The sequence below is a fragment of the Oncorhynchus gorbuscha genome, linkage group LG13, assembly GCF_021184085.1.
Source record: "Oncorhynchus gorbuscha isolate QuinsamMale2020 ecotype Even-year linkage group LG13, OgorEven_v1.0, whole genome shotgun sequence".
Classification (NCBI taxonomy): Eukaryota; Metazoa; Chordata; class Actinopteri; order Salmoniformes; family Salmonidae; genus Oncorhynchus; species Oncorhynchus gorbuscha.
The window spans coordinates 62,674,424-62,688,402 of record NC_060185.1 but is presented as its reverse complement, the minus strand read 5'-3'; the positions used below and the strand labels follow the sequence as shown (position 1 = coordinate 62,688,402).

General features: G+C 47.1%; 1 protein-coding gene across 14 annotated transcripts in view; it reads right to left on the bottom strand.

The window, feature by feature from the left end:
- Positions 1–5,187: 5,187 nt before the first annotated feature.
- LOC123993280 (janus kinase and microtubule-interacting protein 1-like) overlaps positions 5,188–13,979 on the bottom strand; it is a 50,133-nt gene continuing 41,341 nt past the window's right edge. For 2 of the 14 annotated variants that reach the window (XM_046295222.1, XM_046295235.1), the window contains 6 exons: positions 13,726–13,836; positions 10,542–13,443; positions 8,642–10,427; positions 7,916–7,978; positions 7,604–7,719; positions 5,188–5,892 (listed from right to left, as the gene is read on the bottom strand). The gene's annotated coding sequence lies outside the window, so the exon portion shown is untranslated. Of the gene's footprint in view, positions 5,893–7,603; positions 7,720–7,915; positions 7,979–8,296; positions 8,313–8,641; positions 10,428–10,541; positions 13,469–13,725; positions 13,837–13,979 lie in introns of all 14 variants that reach the window. The other 12 variants (XM_046295223.1, XM_046295226.1, XM_046295225.1 and 9 more) reach the window with 12 other exon arrangements.

Genomic DNA, 13,979 nt, shown 5'->3' with positions numbered 1-13,979 from the left:
GAGGCTATATACAGGGGCTACCAGTACCGTCAGTGTGGAGGCTATATACAGGGGCTACCAGTACCGTCAGTGTGGAGGCTATATACAGGGACTACCAGTACCGTCAGTGTGGAGGCTATATACAGGGCCTACCAGTACCGTCAGTGTGGAGGCTATATACAGGTGGTACCAGTACAGTCAGTGTGGAGGCTATATACAGGGGGTACCAGTACCGTCAGTGTGGAGGCTATATACAGGGGGTACCAGTACCGTCAGTGTGCGGGGGTTAGTTGAGGTCATTTGTACATGTAGGTAGGGGTGAAGTGACTATGCATAGATAAAACAGCCAGTAGCAGCAGTGTACAAAACAAATGGAGGGGGGGGGGGTCAATGTAATAGTCCAGTGACCATTTGATTAATTGTTCATCAGTCTTATGGCTTGGAGGTAGAAGCTTTTAAGGAGCCTTTTGGTCCTAGACTTGGCGCTCCGGCACCGCTTGCCGTGCGGTAGCAGAGAAAACAGTCGATGACTTGGGTGACTGGAGTCTCTGACAATTTTATGGGCTTTGACACAGCCTATTATATAGGTCCGTGATGGCAGGAAGCTTGGCACCAGTGATGTACTGGGCCGTACACACTACCCTCTGTAGTGCCTTACGGTCAGATGCCAAGCAGATGCCATACCAGGTGGGGATGCAACCGGTCAGGATCCTCTCGATGGTGCAGCTGTAGAACTTCTTGAGGAACTGGGGACATTTGGCCAAATCTTTTCATTCTCCTGATGGGAAAAGGTTTTGTCATGCACTCTTCACGACTGTCTTGGTGTGTTTGGAACATGATAGTTCGTTAGTGATGTGGACACAAAGGAACTTGAAACTCTCGACCCGCTCCACTACAGCCCCGTCAATGTTAATGGGGGCCTGTTCGGCCCACCTTTTCCTGTCGTCCACGATCAGCTCCTTTGTCTTGCTCACATTGAGGGAGAGGTTGTTGTCCTGGCACCACACTGCCAGTCCTCTGAACACCTCCCTATAGGCTGTCTCATCGTTTTCGGTGATCAAGCCTACGACTGTTGTGTCGTCAGCAAACTTAATGCTGGTTTTGGAGTTGTTTCTTGGCCACACAGTCATGGGTGACAGGGAGTACAGAAGGGGACTAAGTATACACCCCTGAGGGTCCCCAGTGTTGAGGATCAGCGTGGCAGACGTGTTGATGCCTACTCTTACCACCTGGGGGCAGCCCGTCAGGAAGTCCAGGATCCAGTTGCAGAGGGAGGTGTTTAGTCCCAGAGTCCTTTGCTTAGTGATGAGCTTCGTGGATGCTATGGTGTTGAATGCTGAGCTGGTAGCGTGCAGGAAAGATCCTCGCTTACCCCTTTCACGCCCTCTGGGAAACAGTTCAGGCCAATCACGACCAAAAACTCCTGCCACCTGAACAGCTTTTCCCCCCACGCCGTGGCCCTTACCAACCAGCCACCTGTTCCACGATGATATTCCAGATTATAGACTATTCAGCATCAGACAATGCATCCTGCACTTCATCTGCACAATGCTCTTCACACTGCCCCAGACTGACTCCCACATATACCGTATATTTCCCCCACTGCACATCATCCTGTTAAAGTGTTTATTTTCAATGTGTTTTATTAGTTTATCTCTCCACGTATAGTTATGATGTAGCTTACAGTGTTTATAATTTGCAAATAAATTCATTAAAAATCCTACAATGTGATTTTCTAGATTTCTTTTTCTCATTTTGTCTGTCATAGTTGAAGTGTACCTATGATGAAAATTACAGGCCTCTCATCTTTTTAAGTGGGAGAACTTGCACAATTGGTGGCTGACTAAATACTATTTTGCCCCACTGTATTTACATAAGTATTCAGACGCTTTGCTATGAGACTTGAAATTGATCATCCTTGAGACATTTCTTTTTGGAAAAGCACACACTTGTCTATATAAGGTCCCACAGTTGACAATGTAAGTCAGAGCAAAAACCAAGCCACGAGGTCGAAGGAATTGTCCGTAGAGCTCCGAGACAGGATTGTGTCGAGGCACAGATCTGGGGAAGGGTACCAAAAAATGGCTGCTGCCTTGAAAGTCCCCAAGAACACAGTGGCTTCAATCATTCTTAAATGGAGGAAGTTTGGAACCACCTAGACTCTTCCTAAAGCTGGCCACCCGGCCAAACTGAGCAATCGGGGGATAAGGGCCTTGGTCAGGGAGGTGACCAAGAAGCTGATGGTCACTCTGATAGAGCTCCTGTGTTCCTCTGTGGAGATGGGAGAACCTTCCAGAAGGACAACCATCTCTGCAGCAATCCACCAATCAGGCCTTTATGGTAGAGTTGCCAGATGGAAGCCACTCCTCAGTAAAAGCACATGACAGTCCACTTGGAGTTTGCAAAAAGGCAACTAAAGGATGCAGACCATGAGAAACAAGATTATCTGGTCTGATGAAACCAATATTGAACTCTTTGGCCTGAATGCCAAGCATCACATCTGGAGGAAACCTGGCACCATCCCAACGGTGAAGCATGGTGGTGGCAGCATCATGCTGTGGTGATGTTTTTCAGCGGCAAGGACTGGGAGACTAGTCTGGATCGCGGGAAAGATGAATGGAGCTAAGTACAGAGAGATTTTTATGAAATTCTGCTCCAGAGCACTCAGGACCTCGGACTGGGGCAAAGGTTCACCTTCCAACAGAACAACAGCCCTAAGAACACAGCCAAGACAATGCAGGAGTGCCTTTGGGACATGTGTCTGTAAGTCCTGGAGTGACCCAGCCAGAGCCCGGACTTGAATCCGATCGAACATCACTAGAGAGACCTGAAAATAGCTGTGCAGCGGCGCTCCCCATCCAACCTGACAGAGCTTGAGAGGATCTGCAGAGAAGAATGGGAGAAACTCCACAACTACAGGTGTGCCAAGCTTGTAGCATCATACCCGAGAAGACTCGAGGCTGTAATTGCTGCCAAAGGTGCTTCAACAAAGTACTGAGGAAAGGGTCTGAATAATTATGTGAAAGTAATATTTCCGTATTTCTTTTTATTTCATAAATTAGCAAACATTTCTAAACTGTTTTTTCTTTGTCATTAAGAGGTATTATGTGTAGATTGATGAGGGGAACAAACAACATTTAATCAATTTTAGAATATGGCTGTAATGTAGCAAAATGTGGACAAGGTCAAGGGGACTGAATACTTTCCGAATGCACCGTATATTCTCTGTCGATATAATATGTCCATATGTTCTGTTTGTCTGTCTGATTATTGTCTGTCTAACTGCACCATTTCACAGAGTCAAATTCCTGTCCAAGCAATGTGTTTCTGATAAGTGTCTCCGGGGACTGTGGTCTCTCGATGGGCTGCAACAGTGGAGTGGCAGCTCCACAGACAGCTGCACTGGTCTTGAACTAAGCTCATGAGGCATTTATCAATTACATTCTTCTAGAATCAAATGGGTATATATCATTAATTCACAAGTCCAAAAATGTATGTCAGCAACTGCGACTTGCCCTTTTAAGGCCTGCTAGTACTGGTGCAGCAGGACCTCGTAGGACTCCTTAGTATGACCAACACCATGACCACATTCACCAAGGTTTTCTCTTTTCTATGTGGTTGTCCGACTCTGCGTGCGTGTGTGTGTGTGTGTGTGTGTGTGTGTGTGTGTGTGTGTGTGTGTGTGTGTGTGTGTGTGTGTGTGTGTGTGTGTGTGTGTGTGTGTGTGTGTGTGTGTGTGTGTGTGTGTGTGTGTGTGTGTGTGTGTGTGTGTGTGTGTGTGTGTGAGGATGATGGTACACGTGTTCTTATCTCTTCTCTGTTTAGGAACGATTGAGCCCCTCTCCATATCTTCCCCGTAGACACACACACAAACTCTCTGTCTAACACACACACTTCCTTTCTGCTGAGCCGAGGAGTTTTACACCGCAGCAGACCACAGCAGGTGATTATTAAGCCACTTTTGCCTTCATTGCTTCTATCCCTCTGTGTGTGTGTATGTGCATGTGTGTGTGTGTGTGTGCGCTCCTACACCCGCGTGCATGTGTGTTATTACCAAACAAATCTACATTTAGGTGTTTGTACACACCACACAGTAGGAGTTTTGAGTCCAAACACAATGATCTGCATCCCATGCATCTTAACGGCATCTATCACAATAAACCTGTCAAAAGCACAGACAAATATAATGTACAGAATTTCTATGATGTGTAGTACCCCACTGGGCACACACTGTTTGAGTCAACGTTGTTCCCACGTAAATTTCAATGAAATTACATTAAACCAATGTGGAATAGACGTTGAATTGACGTCTGTGCCCAGTGGGATGTATTTGTCTATTGAGAGTAACAGGCTGACAGGGGTTGCGATGACTGCCACCTAGTGGTAAAACCAAGGTTGCATATGACAGTGTAAATCCTCGAGACACAATTACATGCCATCGTATGTGATGTGTCCTATCAACATTTATGCTCTTTATACAGCCTAAGGAATCATTAGGAAATCAAATTTACATCTAACACAGAATGATATATAGAATATATTTGTGGCAGCATGGCCATTCCCCCAACCGTACATCAGAATCAGTTAAAGACAAGTATCCAGTAAACAGAATGTGTGTATTATCTCCATTTCACTTGAGAAGCCTTTAGAGAATCAGGTCAGAATGTAAAAGCTACACGTCAGTTAGACCTGTAGACAGAGAATGAGGAGATGAAAGCCACACATAAAAGTACTCAGCCTTTGCATACCTCAGGTTATTTAATCATCTCTACAAAAGATATCAGTCACAAACGTCCATCCATCTGAATGGCATGACTTCATAGATTGAGTCGATTCTACAGTGGAAGAACAGCTCAGACAATTGACTTCATGATTTGACTTGGATCGACAAAAAAAAAATGTTTTCTGTAAAAGTCACGACGAGGAACAGAAATATCTAAGTCTTTGGGATGGAGCTTTGTTTTCATATTTGGCTCGATGTCTAAAGATCAAGTAAAATGGCCTTGTGAAAACGACTTCGTTTTACCATCACGTAAAACATTATCACTTGATATCACCAACATGTTAGAGAGGCTTTCGGATAGATTGTTAGACAGGTTGTCAGACAGACAGGTTGTCACATCATTCAGGCCCACCTTTGTTTTTGACACTTGTCACATACAGAATAATCTCGGAAACCCAAAACTAAAATCTTGTGTAATTGTTAGAGATTATGTTCTGGGGGCAGATGTGTTAGAAAAACACTAGAACGCGGAGGGGCCGCAGGCCGTTAACTCCTCTCCAGTTGCAATTTACAGGCAAGTCCATGGTCCAAATATCCCGTCCTCTTCCAAAAATGGAAGGCGGTAAAATCGTGATTTGTCCAAAATAATCAGCGACGAAAAATCTGTGCACCGGAATCAAAGTTCCTCGTTCGTCGTCGCATCCCACAGCCTGCTGACAGGCACTAGGATACCAGTTAAGTGCGTCTGTCCACGAGAGATTAGACACAAAAAAGCGGGGGATTTTGAAGAACAGGGGTGTTTTGACACGATCTCAATGAGCAGGATGCAGGTTAAAAGCATCCGCTTAGAGAAGCACAATGTCAAACTGGGCCATACACACAAACACACCCACATTTCAGCTACTGCTTTAGTGTAGCTTTCCATTTCAGATGACTTTAGGCTTGTGAGCACTTATGAATGTTTTTGTCACGGGCAGGCAGCGTTTGATGACGTCATTAATGTTGGCCACTATAATCTCTCTGTAGGGAAGCATCAGTTGATTGGCAGTCACAGTGGCTCATCATCTTGTCCTCTCTCTGATTGGCAGTCACAGTGGTCTATCATCTGTTGCTTCGGGGCTTACATATCTGTCTGGATCAAGAACTTCCTCTAGGAAGGCAACAGGAGCCAGACCTTGTCTGCCATTCACCTGAAACACACAGTCACTCAGTACGTTATCTACAGTACACCTGCCCTCACTTGAAACACACGGTTGTAGTCTCATTTAGATACATGGGACACAGATCCACTCAAAGTATCTACAGTCGTGTCCAAAGGTTTTGAGACTGACACAAATATTAATTTTCACAAAGTCTGCTGCCTCAGTTTGTATGATGGCAATTTGCATATACTCCAGAATGTTTTGAAGAGTGATCAGATGAATTGCAATTAATTGCAAAGTCCCTCTTTGCATTGCAAATGAACTGAATCCTCAAAAACCATTTCCACTGCATTTCAGCCCTGCCCCAAAAGGACCAGCTGACATCATGTCAGTGATTCTCTCATTAACACAGGTGAGTGTTGATGAGGACAGGGCTGGAGATCACTCTGTCATGCTGATTGAGTTTGAATAACAGACTGGAAGCTTCAAAAGGAGGGTGGTGCTTGGAATCATTGTTCTTCTTCTGTAAAACATGGTTACCTGCAAGGAAACGTGCCGTCATCATTGCTTTGCACAAAAAGTGCTTCACAGGCAAGGATATTGCTGCCAGTAAGAATGCACCTAAATCAACCATTTATCGGATCATCAAGAACTTCAAGGAGAACGGTTCAATTGTTCTGAAGGCGGCTTCAGGGCACCCAAGAAAGTCCAGCAAGCGCCAGGACCATCTCCTAAAGTTGATTCAGTTGCGAGATCGGGGCACCACCAGTACAGAGCTTGCTCAGGAATGGCAACAAGCAGGTGTGAGTGCATCTGCAAGCACAGTGAGGCGAAGACTTTGAGGATGGACTGGTGTCAAGAAGAACAGCAAAGAAGCCACTTCTCTCCAGGAAAAACATCAGGGACAGACTGATATTCTGCAAAAGGTACAGAGATTGGTCTGCTGAGGACTGGGGTAAAGTCATTTTCTCCGATGAAACCCCTTTCCAATTGTTTGGGGCATCCGGAAAAAAGCTTGTCCGGAGAAGACAAGGTGAGTGCTACCATCAGTCCTGTGTCATGCCAACAGTAAAGCATCCTGAGAACATTCATGTGTGGGGTTGCTTCTCAGCCAAGGGTGTGGGCTCACTCACAATTTTGCCTAAGAACACAGCCATGAATAAAGAATGGTACCAACACATCCTCCGAGAGCAACTTCTCTCAACCATCCAGAAACAGTTTGGTGACGAACAATGCCTTTTTCCAGCAGGATGGAGCACCTTGCCATAAGGCAAAAGTGATAACTAAGTGGCTCGGGGAACAAAACATTGATATTTTGGGTCCATGGCCAGGAAACTCCCCAGACCTTAATCCCATTGAGAACTTGTGGTCAATCCTCAAGAGGTAGGTGGACAAACAAAAAACCCACAAATTCGGACAAACTTCAAGCCAGGACGGATTGCAGAGGTCTTGAAAAAGAAGGGTCAACACTGCAAACATTGACTCGTTGATTCAGCTTCATGTAATTGTCAATAAAAGCCTTTGACACTTATGAAATGCTTGTAATTATACTTCAGTATTCCATAGTAACATCTGACAAAAATATCTAAAGACACTGAAGAAGCAAACTTTGTGGAAATTAATATTTGTGTCATTCTCAAAACTTTTGGCCACGACTGTACACCCAAAACAGCTGCTGGTCTGGTATAAAAAAGGTGCAAGCTACAAGCTGATTGCTGCATGTTCATTGGTAAATGACGGCTGGCTGGGATTGGCTCACCTCGGCCTCACAGAAGCCGTCGTTGCGGGGGTTGCCTAGCAACGTGACAGTATCTCCCTCTCTCTGGGCCAGCTCTTCTAGGGTGGAGGTTAGGGCTGTCCACCAGAGGACTGTAGCTGCATGCCAATCATGCACATACGCATACACAGAGAGAACACACAGGTCACAAGCAAGCAAACACAAACACACACACACATTAATACAGAAGCTTAGAAGAGGTGACTGTTAATATAGAAAATCACAAATGCATCACATTTCATTATTTCGTCATGCAAATTTCAATGAAACACAGTAACTGAAAAAGGCACACACCATTACCGTTTGAGCTTCTGAATCTGGTGAGAAAGGTTTCAACTGGACAGTGCGGCTGAAAATCTGCAGTAAAACATTGAAAGATGAAATGGTTGGGTCAGGGTAGTGTTGCTGTAAAGAATTACTCCTCCTAGACGTCACAGACATTGCAACTTGATTACCTGTTGCTTGGTCTCACCCGTTCTAACCCATTCTCACCACTCTTGTGAGAGGTCACCAGGCTGCGGCCCTGGCCAATCGGGTGATAGCCATGCACCCTCACCCTTGTGCATGCACTGCTTCTAGCCTCTGATTGGCCAGCTAGTCCTACCTCTGCTCTCACCAGGGTGGTAAACTGAGTGTACAAAACATTAAGTACACATGCATGTCTGTAGAACTCACTGGTTGGGTGGAGCCACTGTTTCGGTGTGTGGGCGGAGTCCAGTATTTAGATAGATAGAGAGATAGAGAGATAGAGAGATAGAGAGATAGAGAGATAGAGAGAGAGAGAGAGAGAGAGAGAGAGAAAATGGGGAGGAAGCGATGGTGAGAGAAAGACAAAGAGAGAGAGAGACAGAAAGAGAGAGAGAGAAAGGGGAGGGGGAGAGAGAGAGAAAAATGGGGAGGAAGAGAGGGTGAGAGAAAGACAAAGAGAGAGAAAGACAGAAAGAGAGAGCGCGAGATGAGCACAGCATACGGAGACATTGGACTGTATAGAATGGACAACACCAAAACCCATTTATTTACATTCTACTGTATCCCAGGTGAGAAGCAGTAACCATACATAAAGGTTCCGTTGCTGCAGCCCAGCTCATCCAGCCAATCATGAGGCTGCTCTGTCCCACCATCCCGATGACCTCAACAGAGCCCACCTCAGCTGGAGGTTCTAAAGGGGCGGGACAAAAAGACACCCATGTTCAGACACCCATGTTTTCCATCAAGTGTACAGTAAACAGTGTATGTTGTCTGGGCTACTCTACCCGGCTCAGCTCTGGGTTTGGTTGCTTTAGCTTGTTCAGGTTGGCAGTTGGAGAGGAGCTTCTTGACACAATGGTCCTCATCAGGCAGCCATGTCCTCTCAGTGGGGGGCAGAGCAGAGGTGGAGGGGGCAGCTTTAGTGAGGGCTGTAGTTTTAAGGGTAATTGTTGGAGGGGCAGTTTTCAACGAGGTAGTGGTACTTCGTGCTTTAACAGTCCGAGCGGGGGCAGTAGTAGTAGTAGTAGTAGTAGTAGTAGAAGGGGTAGCTGTTATGGGGGTATGCTTGGGTCGGTTGAGGGCAGCAAGGTTTGGGGTAACCTGGATAGTTTCCCTGACCTGGTGGGGGACTGGAGTAAACCTGGTGTCTGGTCTTGGAAGGGAGATCCTAGGGAGAAAAGGGGAAAAGGGGGGGTGACATATCTGTAAGGAGACTACATTGGGACTTTGTGAATAAAAATATTAAATGTAAAATCATGAAACCTTCGCTTGTCATTGAACAGAACATCAGTCAATCAAAACCAAATCATGACAACTTAGCCTGTCATTGGACAACCGCTGTCAGTCAAAACAAATCCAACAATAAATCCTCTATTAGCTCTAAACAACCAACAGACACCCACAATTCTCCATTCACCCTCTCTGGTTCTTCTTTCTCAGACGAACATTGTAATGGAGAGGAGGAGACAAACAGCCATTAAACAAAATACACTGACTGGAAATAACAAACACATTACCATCAAAAAGATATACACTCACCACAAATACAGCTCACATTACAATAAAAAAAGATATGCACTGACCACAAATACAGCTCACATTACAATAAAAAAAGATATGCACTGACCACAAATACAGCTCACATTACAATAAAAAAAGATATGCACTGACCACAAATACAGCTCTTTAGAGATTGTAATAAAAGCTCTCTTCTAATAAAAAACTTTTCCTCATGTCTTTGAACAAACGTCACTAGCGCTCTAACCAGGGAGCTATGGTCTTATCAGATTAGAATGAAGTTTCTCCTTGACATTGGTCAGTTTTGTATTGGTAAGGCTTGGAATTCGGGGAAGGTATTAAGCTGATCCTAGATCTGTACAAAAGGATGACTTCTACCTAAATTAGTAACTCTCCAGACCTTCAGGTCTCCTCTTCACCTCCCTCACCTAACAAAAGACACAGCCAGTGGGTTATCACATGACATTATTACTGTGGTTAGTGAGAGAAGGATACTTTCTCTATTCGTACTTCTGCTCTCAGTGTGAGGTTCTCCCTCTTCGTCTCCTCCACCTCCTCTTCAATTCGTTGGCTGCGTGTGCTGACCTCCTCTCAGCCTCCTCTCGCCTGACATCAGACACACTCAGCTCACGGTGCCACCTCTGAGCCGGCACACACAGATTCTGTTCTGACCGGCCAAGAGGACACAGGAAGTAAACAGAGCTCACCTCCGATTGGTTCTTCTCCAGTTCGTCTCGTGACCTTCTGTGTTCTGCCCCCAACGACTTGATCTCCTCCATCAGTTCACTCTGCTACACCTGTCACCTCTTCCAAGTGTTCCCTGGATACAGGGATAAGTTAGCCATGCTACTACTACAATTACTACTGACAGAAACTCATCAGTGCCAACATACATAACCACACAACTCACACAAGTACAAAGATTCGCTCATACCTGTGCAGACTGCCCCAGGCGGATGGTCTTGTAGGAGTAGACCGTGGCCAGACTTCTCTGAACGACGTCATCATCCGTATTTTGGCGCAGCGACCCCGCTCTCTGTAGCCACACCCTCTATGCGTGTTGCCACGCCAACGTGGTTCTCAGAGTACCCGCTGGTCATGACTCCGCCCCTGTGACAGTAGCTGATTCCGTAAAGGAGCGACGTCCATCTGCAACTGGTCTCTCTCTCGGCTGTGAGATGCTCCTCTCTGTTCGCACAGAACAGCCATTGACTGAACCAACTGCTCTCGCTCTTCTTTGAACTGGTTGACCGGGTCTCCGTCTTCTGTTTGAAGGCAGTTTGTCTCTCTCCTGCTCCAGAAGGCTGAGTGTCTGTGTTAGCTAGTCTCTCTGTTCCTTTAAACCCCACATGGATTGCATCAACTGGTCTCGCTCCTCTTCTAGATTGTGGAGTGACTCGTTAGGTTGGTCTCTCATCTTCTTGACTGAAGAGAGACTGCGAGAGCTCGTCTCTCTCCTCCTGGAAACCAGACATTGGACGGAACTAGCTGGTCTCTCTCCTTGTAGAAAACAGGCATTGACTGAACTAGCTGGTCTTTCTCCTCCTGGTCCAGACCTTGACGGAACTAGCTGGTCGCTCTCCTCTTTTAAACCACACATTGACCATACCACCGTGTCTCTTATCTTTCAGACCTTGTAAACTGTACTTGCTCTTCTTTTAAACCGCAGAGTTCCTGATTGACCCGGTCACGTTCTTCTTCCAGAACCCACACGGAGCGCGTTAGCCGTTGTTTCCCTGTCTGACACCTGAGTGAGAGGGGAAACCTGTTCCCTTTCCCCTTTGAGATCACTGAGACCCAATTCGCTCGCCCCTCTCCTCTCTCAGCATGGACACTAACTCTGTGGTCAAATGGCTGTCATTTGATCCCTAACTGACTCGGTCGTGTGGTCAACCTGTAGTTCACCACTATTCACCGACCCTGGCGTGTGATCACCTTGTAGACTGGTCACGAACCCTACCGAGGGTTGAGCCTGTTGAGCGAACACTGACCCGACCGCATGCTCACCCTTTTGACCACACTCTGACTCGAACCATGGTCACCCTGTTGTAGACCAAGCTGACCGCTCTCAGTCAGTCTCTGCTGCAGCTCCATGATAGTGTTGAGGTCATCCTCGGTCTTCCTGGTTAGCTCGTTATAAGACCTCCCTGCTCCTGGTTCTCCTGCTCCAGCTCTCCCTCTCTAGCTTCCTCTCACTATCCTTACTATCCCGGGTTTCTATGTGGGGCAGGGGCTCCTTGATACGCCTGCCCTATGCCTTGGTTCTCCTGGTTCAAAGTTAGAGCTAGGTCATCCAGGGCTAAGGCATACAGGGTTAGGTCATTATCGGCTAAGACTAGGGTAGTATTATTCTGGGTTGGAGTTGTGGTAAGCTTTCTGCTAACCTGGGGAATTAGGTTATGAATTGTCACCCTGTTTTCCTGGGCATTTCCTGTCATGCTTTTCCCTCCTAGCTAGCACCCCCGCTCCGCCTCACAGGCCCCCCGTTTCTCCCTGCTTCCCGAGTTTACATTTCAGTCGGGCCTTCTCCTCGGTCACCCTGTGCAGCTGGTCCTGTGTGTGTCAGAGCATGCTCTCCAGCTGGTCCCTGTGGTCCCGGAGTGAGTCCACGTCGCCCCCATGCTCCAGTAAGCCTCTCTCAGTGCTTCAGTCTCCTCTCTCAGGTTGAGAGAGGGGAAGCCCCCAGGACCAAGACACCATTCCCCCAGGCTCCCAGTCTCAAACACACAAGCCAGCCACACTCTTTAGTTCCTCTGTAGTTAATCAGATCAACATTCCACTGTGCAGCTAAACAAATGACAATCCCACATTACAATCCATTGTACAATTTGCTTGTTATTGTACTCATTTACATTCTTGAGGCCGAACTCTTCAACAATTTAGACTTAAGATCTACTACTGATTAAGAGTCAACTCCACATTAGCTTCAATGTCATCACTCACTGAGTCAGTGTTGTCCACGTGGCAGGGGACTGGTTGAGCCAGGGCAGGGGTGTTTGGCAGGGCGGTAGCCAGGCTGGGGCTGGAGTCCCTGGGCTGGCACCAGAGCTAGGGCTGGGGGTAGAGACGGGGGTCAGTAGAGCCCGGGCTGTGGTTGATCTGTCTCAGGGTGTGGCTGAGCCTCTTACAGTCTTTGGTTCTCCTCTTGCAGTTCCTTCCACCGTCATGGAGCTCTCATTCAGCTGGAGCCTGTGGACCACCGTCCTCATTTCCTCCACCTTACACGACAGGAAGTGGCCATTCTGCTGCGCATCCTGCAGCTGTTCCAACAGCCCCCTCCGCTCCTCCAGCCCCTGCTCCTCCTTCTCCAACAGCCGTGAGGTCCTCCTGGAGGCTGAGGATGAAGCCGCTCCATCTGTCCTCACCCCCCTCTCCCTCACGCTCTCTCTCTCCCCCTCTCTTTCTTCCTCTATTTCTATTTCATCCTCTCCCTGCTTCTGCTGGAGGTGCTGTCCGTAGCGTCTCCACTGTGTATTTTCCTCCTCACGCTCCCCATCCTCCTCCTCTCTTTTCGCCCTTGGGTGGGCCAGTCTTTCGGACTCTGTGTACCGTTGGCACCATGACAGGGTAGTTGAAGCTAGCTGCGTTGACGGTGGCTATGTTGGTGGATGAAGATACAGATATCTCCAGAACATGTCTCTCCAGCTGGTGGACTCTGGTCTGCAGGCCCTGCTCCTCGTCTCTGGCCAGGCCAAACTTGAGCTGCAGCTGGCTCTTAAAGTGCTCAAAGTACTGAGACTGGCAACCCATCTCCTCCTCTTTAGCCCGGAGCTGGGCGTGGCAGCACTGTAGCCTCTCCCTCCACACACACAATTCCTATGCTCCTTCTCCTGGTACTGGGAAGGACCGGTCATGATAGAACTATGACACAGTTACTCCTCACATCTGAGTAATGTCATACACATCTCATATAATGCAACAGAGTGGGAGACTACAGTCACAATAGCACTACACCTGAGAAATGCTAGATTTAAAACACACTCACAATACACTTACACAATAAATACAGGCTTATACTACAATTTACAGTACAGCTTACAGGACATGTGTATTTGAGTACTTCTCACTCTGTAAGTCTCATTGAAGCTAATATAAAGCTCAGTACAGTCTCTACTCACCATGACGCGCACCTCCTCCCTGAGTACGTGGAGCCGCTCGTCCAGTCGCTGCATGCTGGGACAGTGGAGGACTGAGTGTGCTGTGAGATCCTCCACCTTCTGTAGCAGGCTCTGCTCCAGCACAGGATGACAACATGACTCATTAGATCACATGACATTGTCATGCCATCACACGATTAGCATCGCATCGCACAATTAGCATCGCATCGCACGATTAGCATCGCATCGCACGATTAGCATAGCATAACATTAGC